This window comes from Colias croceus, chromosome 25, assembly GCF_905220415.1.
Source record: "Colias croceus chromosome 25, ilColCroc2.1".
Lineage (NCBI taxonomy): Eukaryota > Metazoa > Arthropoda > Insecta > Lepidoptera > Pieridae > Colias > Colias croceus.
Genome location: NC_059561.1, coordinates 4,148,850 through 4,165,681, shown reverse-complemented (window position 1 = coordinate 4,165,681; position 16,832 = coordinate 4,148,850). Strand labels below are relative to the sequence as shown.

The following is a 16,832-nucleotide window of genomic DNA, read 5'->3' as shown; positions in this document are numbered from 1 at the left end:
TTTTTATGACCTGAAATTTAATTATTATTTGATAATTGAATGATTATTAATACTTTTATCCAATTGATTATTATTAGAATAAATAATTAACTTCATCAATTGATTTACTTTTAAAGTATAATTTTACAGGTAAATTATGAGAGCTTTCATAATTATATTTGCATAATATTTTTTTCGCACCCATTTTACAATTCAAGTCTAAAATGAAACTAGAATCGCATTTATTTTTGAACATACTGTAAGTGAAATTGCATAAGTGTGAGTACTGTGAACATGCCAGCTTTCCTTAATTGACCGATAACGAACTGTTTATACATGTTGTGTTTTATATCGTTCTTTAGAAGGATCTTTCGATGGTTTGGGGTAGTATAATTACTAACCCTTGGAAAGATAATGCTTGAAGAGATTAGGCGTTTGTCAGACAAGGTTAAAGGTATTGAAATAGGCTTGTTGTTGTTTATTAATTTGTTGTTTTATTATTGTCTTATTTCGATCGGACAATTATATAGGAGGAGATACCTATCCATTCATGAAATGAATAAGTCTGACTAAATCTGAGCCTCGATAGAATTGCTAGTTAAACAACATACTGAACAAACTTACAAATCTATCAAGGTCTCAGAGATGCTAGACACGATGCCAGTTTAAGACTTGAAAAAAAAACTTCTTAGATAGATTAGAACTGGCCGTAGATAACCAAAAAGGATCCAACCCACAAAATGTTACTTTTGAGTTATTGAAGTTTGAAGTTTAACCTGTGTTTGTTCATATAAAGACTTGCTTGTGTTAATTGCTTCTTAAGGAAAAGTGTGTGTGTCAATGTATATTTTATTCTTACAAACAAATTTTATTGAATTTAGTTTTATTTCTTGAAATATTCAGCTAAATGTGTGTTAGGATCCTTTTTGATAAAACCTATTTTCAATTATGGTAAGTGAATTTTCATTTCGCAAAAACGATTCAAAGTAGGTAATTGCTACTAAGATCCTTATTTTTTTTTAATTTCATAAATAAAACAACTAACTTTCAATTTTTTTTTCATTATTTATATAAAACATATTAATTCTATCCGATTTACTATTCTTCTTCGTGTGCGAAGTCCGGTTCATCGCCATATCTACATCGTCATGAAGTCTTGGATTGCCCCCTTGGATTGATTTATAGAAATCCAGGCAGTATTTAGATAAATAGTCAAAGATTGACTCCAAATCGTCTAATTGGGCTTTTCTTTAACATTTGGCCATAGTCATTGAAAATCATTATCAGATACCTCCGAAGATTTACCTTTCGAGCCCGCCCATACATACAACTTTTGCATCGACTAAACTGATCTGTCGAGCTGTATTCTCCTCTTGAATTCAACATGACTAAACTGTTTAGTCGATGGAGGTGCGCATACAATCGATTTCAGTCTTAATAATTTATATCCCCAACAAACCTTACAGTCTTCTATAGGCAATTCTTGAATGAAGGTAATAAAGATCACATGAGCGCGTGATCGATAGTTGTGCGAGTAATTTTTTTTTTGTTACTTCGACATATTCGTCAGCTTCGTAAATTTTTTCAGGTATTTTCAAAGTGTTTCTATTTTAGAAAAATCGGTATAAAAAAGGCAAAGATGTGTGACCCGATCAAGATACTTGGAGTGTGAACTTAATGCATGCCTAACGCCTCAAGCTTTAAATACATAATATTCAGTCTATCCAAATGTTCTGAATCGTTTTTGTTATTAAACCAGTATACATTTCTACAAAATTCAGTTTAACAAAAGAGATCCATACTTTCTGAATCTTTTTAGTGATTTATCTATTGCATCGTAATATCATAAAAATTAAATATCTAAAAGGATCCACATGCTTTGGATTTTTTTAAACATTTTAGTTTTGTGTTAGTTTCTTAGACTGAGCGTTTTACAATATGATCCAAGAAGAATGGATCGTTTTTACGAAACTAAAATATGGCTTCTCCATACATGTGGGTTGGTACCCAGTGTCAATTTAACGTCAAAATATTCATATTTTACTTGGATTGTTTTTGCTAATCGAAAATATAGACCTAGACGAGCAGTTTGGTATATTTAACTCATTTTCGGTCATGTTGTGGGTTGGATCCTTTTTGCTTATCTACGGCCAACTTAGAAACATAAACGCAATTGTGCTGTAGCTACACTATCTATTAAAGGAATTAGTGAAGACTTAAGGGAAGTCTATACAGTCATTTTTTTTGTATTGAAATGATAAAAAATAGAGAGGAAAATTTTAACAAACATTGCAAACATTTTAACAAACATTTTCATTGATAAATAACCTAGTGGTGCATTGTCTGTTAATCTCATGTTAATCCCAACACACTGGTAACACTAAAACGCGTGTAAACGAAGCTAGCTCAATGTCTAATTACAACTGTGCAGTGTGGCGACGATTTCATTACGAATGTATGAAGCTAAGACGTGGTTTGCAAGCACACGACCCTTAGGTACAATGCTCCTTCCTCACCAGCGCTCGGCCAGAATAACTAGACACCCGATAACCCCTATTGTATCCCACCCCTATCTCCAATCCCTATGCACCTCAAGGACGAGGTATTTCAACTTACACCGGCCGAAGATGGCCCTAGCACTTGCCTGGGCGAACGACAAAAAGTCGAAACGTGTGGGACTGCAGACGAACTCGTTTCACCATACATGGCTCTCCTCGACAACTGGCTTCCCAACGCACCAGCTCACATAATATTGTTAGCCGCCGATAGCTTTTTATGTCCGTTGCATTATTCGATACTCATTTAAAATTCTAACATGAGCATATAAAGAAAGCTCGCCATTTCCATGCGATCCCCTGCTGTCGCCGGTCGTCTTTACGGGGACGAGTAACCATTCTATAGGTATTATCATCGAAGGTGTTTTATTATTCAAATTTATTACGCAAATTTACTTTGGGAGGCTGCGCCGGTAAGCGCCCACGCAGCGAAATCGCGGGGGCGATTCGAGGCTTCTGCGTTCAAACGTGCGCGCGCGGCGAACGTCACCGTGCGTTGATATAGATTATAAAATTAAAAAGTTAAATTCGAAAATAGAATCGATAACAAACCGGCTCGCTGGTGAGCGTCACCGTTCGAATTTGGTATTGGATTTTGGATTTATAGTGTTGTCTATGAAGAGGTGATCAAAGTTTATGAATGGAGTGTAAGTGATGTCATGAATAGTGTTGTGGCTGGTGTCAGCGGTTCGGTGGGCGCCAATTTGTTGACAATGCGCGATCATTAGACTGGAAAGGTGAGTGTAATACTTTATTTGTTGGGCCAACAGTAAATGACGGTCATTTATTTGCAGCCTCTCTAGAACATAAGGTTTAGAGTCGCCCACATGCAGCCTACGTCTGTGTGAGAGGAAATGGTTAAACCTAATTTTATTACGGTAAGTACTAAAATATCTCGTATGGGATAAAATAATAAACGGCATTAATGGAATAGCACTTTGAATACATCTATTGAAAATAGGGACATTTTATGTGTCATGGAAATAAATATTTTATAGTTTTGTCAAAGTTATTTATACAAATAATGATTTATATATTTATGTACTTACTGCATATTTAATATTATGTAAATTAAAACAAATTTTATTCAATTCATAAATCAAAACATTTACTTCTAAATAATAATCAGAAAAGTTTAACTTTATTTTTAAAAATAACCATTTATTTTGGCTGGCAAATCGTAATAAAATATTATGACCTTTATTATCGCCATAAATAAAAATATTGAATCGAATTTATATTTTTCTCCACACATGACGTAAATGTTTTAGTTAAAAGACGTGGGTAGTTTATTAAAGAGGATAAACGCAAATAAAGTTAGGATTACGTAATATAAGAATTATTTAGCCGAGTTAGTAGTAATGATGGTAATGAAAAAACATACGAATACATTAAAACAACAAAATACATGCTGTTCATAGTAATCATTCAGTTTATTGCACACAAGCACAAAATATTTGAATGGACGCGTGGGTGAGCGTAGACATAATGTCGCGACATTTCGAAATAATGCAGCCACTTTGAATAATATTAAAACTCTTATTCTCATACATATACGGTTCAAAATACACAAGCAATATTACGTTGCTAATTTTCATATTACTCCCTTTACAGAAGAGTCGGTTGACAAAAAGCTTTGAGTCACATAATTTAACAGAGTAAATGAAAGGTTGGCTTGGGGAATCGGAAACGACACATTTTGCTGACTGTACTTAAGTAATTATTAGCGAATGTACTAGGAAATGATTAAAATAATATCGAGTGTTGAAATATTGCAGAAATATTATGATGAATTTTTGTAGTAAATTCTTGTTTCAAAGAAGAAATATTAATGAAGATGTCTCAGTGTTATTTTATTTAAATAACAGTTATGTTATGTAAGTACTGGCACTGTGTAGTGTTATTATTCAATCTGTGACATTTATTTAGATTGTACCTATATTATTTTAGATAGTCTGAGAATAGGTTGATACTATTGAAGTGAAACTTCTTTGAAAGTAAAATTTCAAAGTCGCGTTATGGCAATACCACAGTATTACAGTATTATTTCCTATACTGTGGCAATACCGTCATGTCATGGAGTAAGACGACGATTTTGGTATCTTTGAATCATAAGAAATTTCACTTCTGACACGTGTGATGAGCACACACGATCTTTTTTTTATAAATCTAAGAGATAGGCTATGTCCTAGCAGAAAAATATTTCCGGGTTATGGCACCGATACCTGCCTACATCCATCCTATGACTATATAGGTGGTAAGCACCTATCTATTCCGTTATACATATATGTTTTGACATGCGTGGCTGGCGCCTGTCGCACATAGGTAGACTTGCTGAATATGTGAAATCAGTCGTTTGTAAATGATAGCGTAATTAATACTTTTGCTTGTAACTTCTTGTTGTATCTGTATCAAGGAAAGTAAAATTAACTTTTGCGTAAAATTAACATACTCAGTAGGTATAGGTACTTAGATACAGTAGTTAGGTATATTATAGAAATTATGCTTTACACAAGTCACCAGTTTATTAATCAATTTAAATAAATAAATCGTCAAATATAAGTAAAAACATTTTTTTTTTGCAAAAATGAGATCACAGCATTCTAATAACAGCTTGTAGGTATTATATACAGTGCTCCACTCCTGTTGGCCTAAGCGTGATGATATATAGCCTATATCTATAGCCTTCCTCGATAAATGGGCTATCTAACACCGAAAGAATTGTTCAAATCGAACCAGTAGTTCCTGAGATTAGCGCGTTCAAACAAACAAACAAACTCTTTAGCTTTATAATATTAGTATAGATAGTATAGATATAATTTCTGTGCTATGGTTGTAATAAATAGTAGGTACCTACATGTTAAGTTAAAAAAAATAAAAGGTGTTATAGATTTGTTTTTATAAATGTACACCTGAAATCAGAGGTTCTAAACCTATTTCATAAGCTTAAAGAAGTGAATTAAAATAATCAAGAATATGTAACATTTGAATGTTAAAAAAAAATAACTACCTACGTCTTATTTTAATAGTCTATGTTGGGATAAAACATACTTAGACTATTTTTTTTCATAACAAAAGACAATATTGTTATGATCGAAAACAATTTAATAGACGTCAAAGCTTTACTATCATATTATTTTTTATAAAGTTCCGAAAACTATCGTCTTTTACTAGGTAAATATTTTTTGTAAGAAAATAGATATAGAATCAGCTTAGATATTAAAGATTTTAGACATTTATTTTATTATAGACCTGGAAACTTTACTCTCAATGTGCCTAAAGATGTTTCACTTCAATAAAAACAAAAAATGTTTATTAGCCAAAGGTTTGCGAAGTCTGTTGGCCATATAGGTCAGTTGCAGTGTTGTGTTCCCCATTGTCCCAAGAATAGGGCCAGCGGTCAAAAGGCAAACTATACTTATTGTTCACTAACTGTTTTTTTCTATGAGTACTTTAACAGGAAATAGCTGTGTTTTTCACGTTATTTCTACGTTGTTTTGATTATTGTTATTTTGTTGTGAATTGCGGATAATGGATACTTTAATAGTAGTCTTACATAAAAACAAAAAATAATTAGATTACAAAACAAATTTTTCAAAAAAAAGTTTATTTCAGAATGTACTATCTATCGCTACATTGGATTGCAATGTATTCATTTCAAGATTACTTGTATAATACGAAATAGTTTTAAACCTAGCTAACTTATAAACTAGGCATGAACTTCGTATCATAAATATATATATTTCTACTTCATTAATTAATGACAAATATTCGCCAAAAAAAGCATCTACCAGCCACTAATTCGATAAACCTTTAAACAATTCAACAAGCGAACCTTGTAAAATTAGAAAGTTTAAAACTTTCGACGACCAAAGGGCCACATAACAGTTCCATAATTATAAGCAAGATTGATATTATGCAGTTATTCGTATAGCGATAGGTAAAATTTGGGAATAGTGTTGTGAGAGAATTCCATAGGAAACGAGACGAGCAGGCACCTGCTAATGTAAATTGATAGTGGTTTATGGAAATCACAAGTTGATAACTAATATGCATCGATATGGGATGGATGCAATTCCATGTGTATGCTAATCTATTATCTAACCTACTTTTGAGGCAGCGTTTTAATGAATGATGCTCGTTTGTGACTCGGATAAGTCTACACTCAATCCCAAAGCACCTTCTATATAGATAGTTTGGAACAATCTGTCATCCCAATTGAAAATAGACGGTAGATAGATTTTTAATTCTTTTACTTAGTTATGTTTTTTAGAACTTAAAAGCTATATATTTTAATTTGTTTCATGCTTTTAGATCATAATAGACTAATAATAAAAACCATACTAACACTTTATGAAGCATATCTACTTATCAGGTCAATTACCTCTACTTAAATTTTAAAATTACGTCTCTATACATAGCGTATGTTTGATTTGTATGCTTGAAGATATTATTAATTAATTATTAAACCACGCGTTAATTATATGCCTTGTTAACATAAAACGGTAATCAAGATCTATTACTGATTTAACCGTAACAAAACTAGTTTTTTAATTAGTGTTTTTTTCTTCCTAGTGTTGTAACTTATCACTTTCATCGATTAGCAATGAGTAAATATGTAAAGATTTAATATTAATTTTTGAAGATCATTAAAAAATACTGCCAATTAAGAAGCCAAGTATCGTTTTTTTATCTGAAAGTCTGTTCAAAATGGATATTGAGGATATGATAAGCAACCACAATTTTTTAAACAATTGAAATAAACTAATATAACGTAATCGTAAAGTACCTATTACCTATCGTAATTACCTTAAAATCTGACCATTATTACAGTTGTCCTACTGTCTCATTGAAATATTGAATAGTTCTTATTCGATTTTACCAGAAGGTAGCTAGAATCAATACCTTGAATACAAAAAACGGTCGAAATGATTTCTCTTTCAGGTTCGAGCTACGGAATTTCATAAAGCTTCATTTTGACGTATGACGATTTTAATTTTTCCCGTCATTCAGATAGACTAGCTTAAAAATAAAATCGATACAACATACGTACGTAGGTAAATACTTGCCAATAAAGACAGAAATAAATTTCAAAATTACCCAGCGGTTCCCACACATCTAAGAAAAGGGACAGAGAACTTTACTATCATTCTTAATAATATAAAGTAGGCTTATTACAAGAAACACCCACAGAGTTTGCTTCACATGATCGATGGTACTGGGTTGAAACCCACGCTCAATGATATATTGTGAGACTGGGTTTCTTTTAGTATTTGTTGATTGGAATTTGATGTTATCTAATTGCTATGATCTAAATGTATTAGTTGTAATTGTTACGATAATGGTGAATGTAAAATTTTATAGTTAAACTAGCGGTCCGCCCCGGCTTCGCCCGTGGTACCTACATATGAAAAATAGATGTTGGCCGATTCTCAGACTTAACCGATATGCACAGAAAATTTCATGAGAATCGGTCCAGCCGTTTCGGAGGAGTATGGCAACGAAAACTGTGACACGAGAATTTTATATATTAGATTTAGATTTTTCAGATTGTGTATGTAAAAATATATAGGTATGTTAGCAAGAGATAGTAGATGGAAATTCCAGCATAATTTTATTTTTTGCTGAACCCTAAAAACCGACTCGCACTTAACCAGTCTCTTAAATTACATTAACTGGTTAACTAGTATTAATGAGTTGACACAATTAAACAAAAATAACGGAGTGTGGACGATTAAATCGAGAATCTCTCAATCAATGGTATTTGTTAGGAATGCCTGAATTAGTAGTAATGTTAAACAGTTGCTTTAAATGTCCAAATCGGAAATACCACGTGATTTGTCAATGATCGAAGAAAAGATTCTTCGGAAGATAAGATATGTATTGAAAATAAATGTTACATTCTTAGATAGAAAGTTAAACAAATATAGGAAAAGAGAAGTGCAGGTGACAAAGAGAGTCCTAATTTTGTATGAATATACCTATATCAAAATATTTTAAAGAATTCTTTAAAATATTTATACATTGCAATTTGTATTGAATATGTGATTAGTGATGAGTATGTATGAGTAGATATCTTAAAATAAGGAAGGGAACATAAAATATTTTAAATGAGGCCTAATTTCCTGATTAGATTGTTGTATTTAAGTTATTGTTCATTTTCATTAGAAACGAATAAGTAAATAAACCGTTAACGTTAGAAAAAGAGTCTTCATTAAAACTCTAAGATTAAAACCAATTCATATATCGAACGGATTCTTGCTATGTCTCTATATATTATATATATGCTATATAGCAGTCATTAGCTTATATAAACAACAAATAATACCTAACAGAGATTAATTCCTAATGAATATATTAATGCATGTACGTTCCAAAATACCGAAGGGTGATGTGGGCGGCGCTGTTGAAATATCAAAAGTTAAGCGTCGGTTCACATCTGTTGTATGCTGATTAATTTATAATTATGACACTTTGACAGATAACTCTTAGCTGGGCAATAAGGGCGTTACATGAAAGGTGACTGTCACTTGCCTTTTACCATAATCACAGTTTTGTCACAGTTGCAACTTGCAAGTGACAAGTCGCTGAACAGTTGTTTGGTTTGCAATGTTGACCGCATTGAGTTCAAATAGTGTAGAGCTTTTTGAATTAAGATAGTTCGATAGTTTTTCGTAAGTGCAAGATTTTATCCGAAGTCAAGATGTTTTGTACTTGTCATAAAAATTAGGAATGGGTATTCATTATTAAGGAATCTCATTCAATTTACATCGCATAATTATTAAATTAGATAACTTCTGGTCTTCCCCTGCTTATATATATGAACAATTTTTGTGTACAGGTGAAATATTTCTCAATAGGAAAATTCTATAGATATCCATCTATGTAAAGTATGAGTAAGGGAAGTCACAGGCGAAAAGCTAGTAAGTCCATATAGCGTTATAAAGACGTATGCAATATGCATCATAAGACTAGACCACACGGATTGTGCGTGTAAACTCTATAACAATTAATATCCATGAACACTTTTGGCGCTATACCCATACTGGCTATAAAACCGCCCACTCACGACACAGCAATCGGGCGTGTGCCTACGCCGCATGAATGGACGGATCAATGAGAGCCATATTCGTTCCGCATTTTTGACTAGACTACGTATAGAGCATGAGTGGTGAGTATTGGAACTGGACTTTTCGTCTTTTGAGGTCACACTTTCATTGTTTTTCTGTGTGGCATAAGATTTTGAATGATGCTTATAATATGAACATAAAATTAGCCAACTGTATATTATATTTTTATTATTTCTTGCTCTAGAGATGCTATTGCAAAAGATTGATATGTGCAGTATATACTTATATTTTTGTTGTTTCTAAATGGTTTCATATTCCTGCTTACCGGCTCTATATTTTTCTTATCTTTGATTATTTTAGAAGTAACCTTCACAGAGTTCATTATGCGAATTATATTATGTTATAAAATGTATTTGTTTCCAAACCAGATTGCAAGCATTGTTATTTGTTGTAGAATACAAAATGAAACGTTAAATTCATCCTCATTTCAATCGTTTACTAAAACCTGTTTCACAATAGCCGATATTATACGAAAATGGCCATTAAAATTTAACTTTACAGTAGATTCTGTCTAAATTTTAAATTTTATCACCATTTTCATATAAAACTTGTCATACGTCTAATAATGTCCGATAAATTAATATCGCATAAGGCATCACGCATTTATAGGCTTTAGCGGAAGCGGATTTTAAAAGGCTTTGTCAATTACAAATACTGGATAGATGGCATTTATCATCAGTGCATGTCTAAACATTTATTCATGTAGTTGTACAATATTAAATTAATGTTAAAAATAATATAATAGATAGATAAACTCTACATTGGATCTTAATAATTAATTTCGGAGTAAGTAAAATAGTTATCTCATAAATAATAGTATAAAAATCAGCTATAATGGTAAACTAAATTAGATATAACATACCTGCAAAAATAATTACAAAATTAACTTTATCCACGAGCTAGAAAAACTTGGGCTTTCGGTAAGTGATATTGGAAGACAGATTTTCTATTACTAAGAGATATTATAATATCACTATTTGTTATTTTTACATTCTATCCGCTCAACCTATCACCAAAACATTACCACTATCCATGCCTTGCGGTTTCCTCGGCGCCCACGCACATGTAGGCGGTACACCACTTGACAACTAATCATGTACCATAAATACCACATGCTAAAACCACCTTTAACGAAACCCTAATAAGGCAACTAATGGTTTATCACAATATTGCTTAACACTGGCTTTACTTTCCAATTTTGTTTGTGTTTATTTAACGGCTTATATTTGGAGCATCTGGAGAGTTTTGTGTGGGTGCTATGTCGCACTAATTATATTAGTTTGAGATTAATTTTATAGCCCACTAACTGTTATAAGCCGCGGCTTCACCTGCATGGTCAAGTAGCCTTCTATCCCAGGAAAAACAAACACGTAAATCAAATTTTGTAACATTATTATATATAATATGTACTAAATTGTAGGTCAATGGAGCCAGAGTCAAATATTTATAGTTGTTTATGGAATTTTGATAAGAAGAAGAAAATAGGGATATAGTATGTTCATACATATTAGTTCTAATATTCCATCTCTTCATATGTAGCTTGCTGTTTGGGACTATATGCCCTTTCATTCGATTTCTCAGAATGTTAATATTAATATGTAAATAGAGACACGATATTACGTGGAATAGCTGATACAGTACGAATAGTCAATATTATATAGAAGTTATATGTATGTGTAATTATTATTTTAACTTATCTAGGAAATTTGGTTACTGATATAAATATTTTGCATGTTATTTTTATCATTTGATCTGCAACGATCTTGAGCCTCAACAAAAACGTTAAAAAATTACCGAATTAGTAGAGCCATTCTCGAGTTTATGCTTAGCAACACATTTGGCGATTCATTTTTATTAAAACTATTGTTAATGCATTGGTTTAATTGAAAAATATAAAAAAAAAATATGCGGAAATACTCATTCCATTTCCAAATCTCGTTAAACAAGGAAACAAGTGGACAATAAAAAAGCAAAAGCTTGAAAATATTTTCTCATTCAAAACACGAGTATCATTAGAGAGTTTGTCATTACAAAACAAAGTTTGTTTCAGATTTTATTTTAAGATAAACTTAGTCTATCCTGACCGCCTTGGTACAGTAGTTAATGCGAGAGCGTAGAAACGAGGGGTTCGATTCCCGGTGGAAACAAAGAAAAAAAACGACGTGTGGCACACGGGGACTGCCGCGGTAAAGCTATTGCATGCTATGCCTTCAAGCCACACCTCCGCCCGTTGGAGAGTGGAGCGTGAGGTTTTATCGTTACGGAATTTCTCGATTCAGTCCCCGCGCTCAAGGCCCGCGATAGAAGCTATGCAATAGCTTAAAAGTGTCTCGGTCTGGCAGGACATAGAAGGCTGATCACCTACTTGTGCCTAAAGAAAATGAAAATGAAACAGATGAATGCATAATGCATTTGCCCCATAGCCCACAAGAGGAGAAGGGGCACTCTATAGTCTATCCTGGCTATAATAATGGCCACTTAGTGAGCAAAACAAAGTATCCAAATCATTAACTAATTCGAATTCCCGACTCTACTTAAGGCAATGGTAAAAACGTATCACCATATATGAAAGCAGTTGTACCAGGACAATGCCAAAATATCCTAATATATACGCGGCAAATGTATTCGATCGAGTGTCATTGTTCCACTATAAGCAAAAAGAAATGCGGAATAATAAGGCTATATCTTAAGATTTAAGGCGTGGAAATTCAATATGGATTTTTGTTTGTTTTTCGCTATTATTACATTCCAGTGCTTTTGCTGCCTTTTGACAACTCTCCTTTAGCCGAAGTTCATAGCCAGAATTCACATGAATTATTATATGCATATGATATAGGCAATATATTTTCTTTATACCTCTGTTTGGAATTCTATTTATATATCGTTAAATTGGATAGAAGTAACTTTATAACGCAAGATTTTACGTCTTCTTATGGATATTGAAATGGAATGTCATATCAAAAATCTATTTACTCCTAATTAAAGAACCATGAATGCACCTAAGGCAACAAAACACCATAGTTGCTGAATTCTTAAAATTCAATCCAAACAGAGCAATGTGCAAAACCTAGTGAATATAACACAGCAGGCGATATGACGTGTGTGGTGTGCATACCGAAATAGCTTCCGAGAAGAATGTATGTTTGTCCTTTGGGATCACAAGGACGCTTTCTTATATCAATGGTAATGATGCGGATATACGATCAAGCTTTTGGGTAATAGGCATGACGGCTTGATGAGTTCGTGTGTAATGAGCTGAAGGATTGCGTATTAATGTTCATTTACATTCATGTGACTGCTTGTCACGTCTGCTTGTGTTTTAAGCATTTTATAGAGCTTTTCAGAAGTAGCATCTTATTAATGGGATAATTAAATTTCTATAAGTAGCAACACCTCTTCACCGTCACCACCGTCACACTTCTTACAATGCTGATTAAACTGCGAAATATAGAAAATATTAGTAACTTCATAATTTGATTCATGTTTCTTAACAATAATGAATTTCAAACTACAACATTCATGCTCAAAGAAAGACGATCGTGTATACCCACCATTATAATTTAATGAAATCAGTAGTCATGATAATTTATTGTTCTTTCGAATGCCTACGCTGTTTTTATCAGCCTCAATGCATAAATATCTAACTTATTGAAGTGTTTATACAGTTAGAGGCTTTGTATGGAGGTGTATAGTAACATGTTGTAACAAACAATAGATGTTATTTAATATTCAGATTTTATATATGAGCGTGAAATTCCCATGCACCTTTGAAAGGTTAGGATATAATGTAAAATTAAAATCATTTAATGTCGCTGTCTCGATAAGGTTAGATTGTTTATTATAAGACGTTCTTGATGGAGACGAAATGTTATCTTTGAGATTTTCAAATGCTGTTATTTTACGTCGTTTTCGTGATCAATTCAAAGTTGACATAAAGCTTTTTAGTGTAAAAACATAAAATAATAAATTCTTTCGGTATTTCTGAGAATACTAGTTACTTACTTATAAATTTCAAAGAGCAAAAAGTGGTCTTATACGAATTGAACATAACTCGAAATCTGAACGAAATATTTGTTGTTTTAAGGCCTTTCCTGCACCCCTGCGCCTTGCGCTGCATTCCGATATTTAACAAAACAAATGACATTGGCTGTTCGAACCTCGACTTTTTCCACATCCGACCTTCAAGGCATTCGATACTCGTTAGTGCTGGAATCCAACCAGTTGAAATGTGGAATCTGCAAAAACCGAAGACCAATCGATACCGAGTCAATGACCTGTCTTACGTGGGAATCCAGCCCACGATGACATGACTATGTCGCATTCGCTTTTTATTGTACCTTTGACGATTTGATGGCCCTGTTGTTGTATGTATGTATTATAATAAGAATAATATATCTATTTTGATGTTGTCACTATCGCCGTATTGGGAAGCTGTGTTATTGTAAAACAACGTTACTTATAAATGAGTTAAGAATACGTTTGCAATTGTTTCATGTAATATTGAAAGCTTTATGTTGTTATTTGTATGTTTTGTGTGTCAATTTATTTTCTTGTTGTCTTCTTACGGATGAAACAAATAGAAAATAATATATAGAGAACTTGACAATAAAAGCTCTTTGGTATTGCAATAATTAATTAATAAAAGTCCTTGTCTCGACGCGGACGGTATGTTCCACTAATACTTTTCAAGGATAATGAAAAATATAATTATTAATAGTAAGAAATTTCTATAATAGCAAGCTAAATGCTACAGTTTAGAAAAAATATGTTTGTTGTTTGTCTAATTTACGATGCCAAAAAATTTTCTTTACGAATATACCTAAGATTTTCCGGACCCATATCAACGAATGTTCAAACAAGCAATCAAACAAACTCTTCAGCTTTATAATATTACTAAAGATAATTAAGCTAAACTTTACTATTATTTAAAATCTGTTACCTTTAAAAACACATCACGGATAAATTGTTATTTGATTTGTAAAAAATCAAGCGTTGATTATGTTATAAGAAGTAAAAGCCAAAAGGTTTATCTCCTAACTAACACTTTACAATTCTAATGAACTCGATGCTTAACCTTAACTTAAGTTTTATGCTTGAAGGTGATAATTATGCTAAGTTAACCTGTGCTACCGGACAGCACGCACACTAGACTATTTATTTAACTTAAATATTATAGTTAACGATGTTTTATAATTACGGATTATTTTCATAAACGAATGACTATAAAATAACACATTTGCAATCCATACTAATATTATAAATGCGAAAGTAACTCTGTCTGTCTGTCTGTTACTCAAAAACGCCTAAACTACTGAACCAATTTTCATGAAATTTGGTATAGAAATATTTTGATACACGAGAAAGGACATAGGCTACTTAGGGACATAGGATAGGTTTTATCCCGCACTGCGCGGGCGAAGCCGCGGGTGGAAAGCTAGTATGATATAAGACTGAAAATGATCTCCATATATTTAGAATAGGTAGGTATACCTACCTGAAGATGATTTTGATACATTTGAGAAACTACTGCTGTGAATACTGGGTCAAAAAGAAAGAAGTTTAATATAAGGAACCGTTTCTATGCATTGAAAAGTATTCTTAGCAGTCCTTATTGCAAAAAAAAAAGCGCGAAATTTTAATTATTCCATCAGACTTCTTTAAGAAAAACTTTTGAATGGTCATAACATAGATTATAATAACTATTTTACATATACTTAGGTATATTACAGCTTGGAATACACAGTTATAAACTATAATATGATTTTTCCCACGTTTCAAAAACAAAACCACACAACCAAACTATGTAGCATGAACATAAACGATATCTTTACAGAAGATATCGCATCACAGAAACTATTGCATTGTAAGTATGGCAGAGGTTCATAAATTATTTCGTAATAGATATATAGTATGGAGAATCTATGTGAATGAACATGCGTGGGTTTCAATCGGTTGTTTATATATGTTCATTAATAAATTAATTTAGAGATTGGGTCACGCTCGCTGTGTGTTTTTAATGGGTTTTAGTGCCCGTTTAAGTTAATTTTTTATATTGTGTGATATCTTAGTTGAATAATGGGTGTATAAAAGATTATTTTAATTGTTTTTAAGGTAGGAATTTCCCATCGTAAACATTTGCTCATTATAGAATAATTCTAAGAGATTTTAAACAAAAAATATTAATATTATATTTTCCATGCATGCAAAGGGATGTTTTAAATAAAAACATATTATAACTAGATTTGTTATAAGAGAAAAAAAATCATCAATTTTGGACTAGTTGTCGAATATAAAAGTTTCAAATAAGACAGATGAACAAATGTTATTCACAAGCACACCTATAAAGATAAAACATAAAAACAAAAGTATTTATTACGATAAGGCAACACAATCGTGAGAAAGGGGACACAACCCGAATATTCTACAATCTACAGGATATAAAAAACAAAAACGATATATAATTAGCGAAATAAAGCACCAAGTATTTAATCACCAATAATTACAGTGATTAATTCGGTTTATCATCGATTCTTAAGTACATCGATACGCAACTTTTACAGCGGAAGTAAATGCTTATAGGTGATAAAGATATCTTTAAATGTACTTATGAAGTACCTGTACTTAATGATGGTAAAAGTGACGCGATTTCATCATCATCATTATCATCATCATTCCAGCCTTTCAAGACGTCCACTGCAGGACATAGGCCTGATATAAACTTTTATATTCGACGCGATTTAAACTAATTAAAATATGTCAGCGAAATTTGATTGCATTTAAATTATTGAACTTAATAATTAACAAATCAAGTCGCCTTTTGAGTTTTGTAGGCATATAAACCACGTGTCTCAGTTGTTATTAGATACTACAATAATAAGTAGGAAGTCCAATGACTTTCAGACTGCTTTAACTGCTCTAAGTACTTCCACTATTGGCCCATTTAGTTTCGTAATCAGTTTTATAAGGAAAAGAAAGGCGAATATGAGGGATAATAATATGTTAATGTGATTAACGTAAATCATGCCTAAGGAAGTTTATCTAAAACATTAGTAACTGTTTGCTTTATCTAAATATTATAATGGTTATTCCATTTGTTTTTTTTAACCTGTAAAAACAGTTTTTAGCACCCAAAATACAAATTTAAATCCGCAAAAGGGTTCTATTACAC

General features: G+C 32.2%; 1 protein-coding gene across 1 annotated transcript in view; it reads left to right on the top strand.

Annotated features, from left to right (window-relative positions):
- The first annotated feature begins 3,001 nt into the window (after positions 1-3,001).
- The window catches only part of LOC123703135 (toll-like receptor 4), a 68,908-nt gene continuing 55,077 nt past the window's right edge, over positions 3,002-16,832 (top strand). Inside the window, exon 1 of the mRNA XM_045651034.1 lies at positions 3,002-3,271. The gene's annotated coding sequence lies outside the window, so the exon portion shown is untranslated. The remainder of the gene's footprint in view (positions 3,272-16,832) is intronic.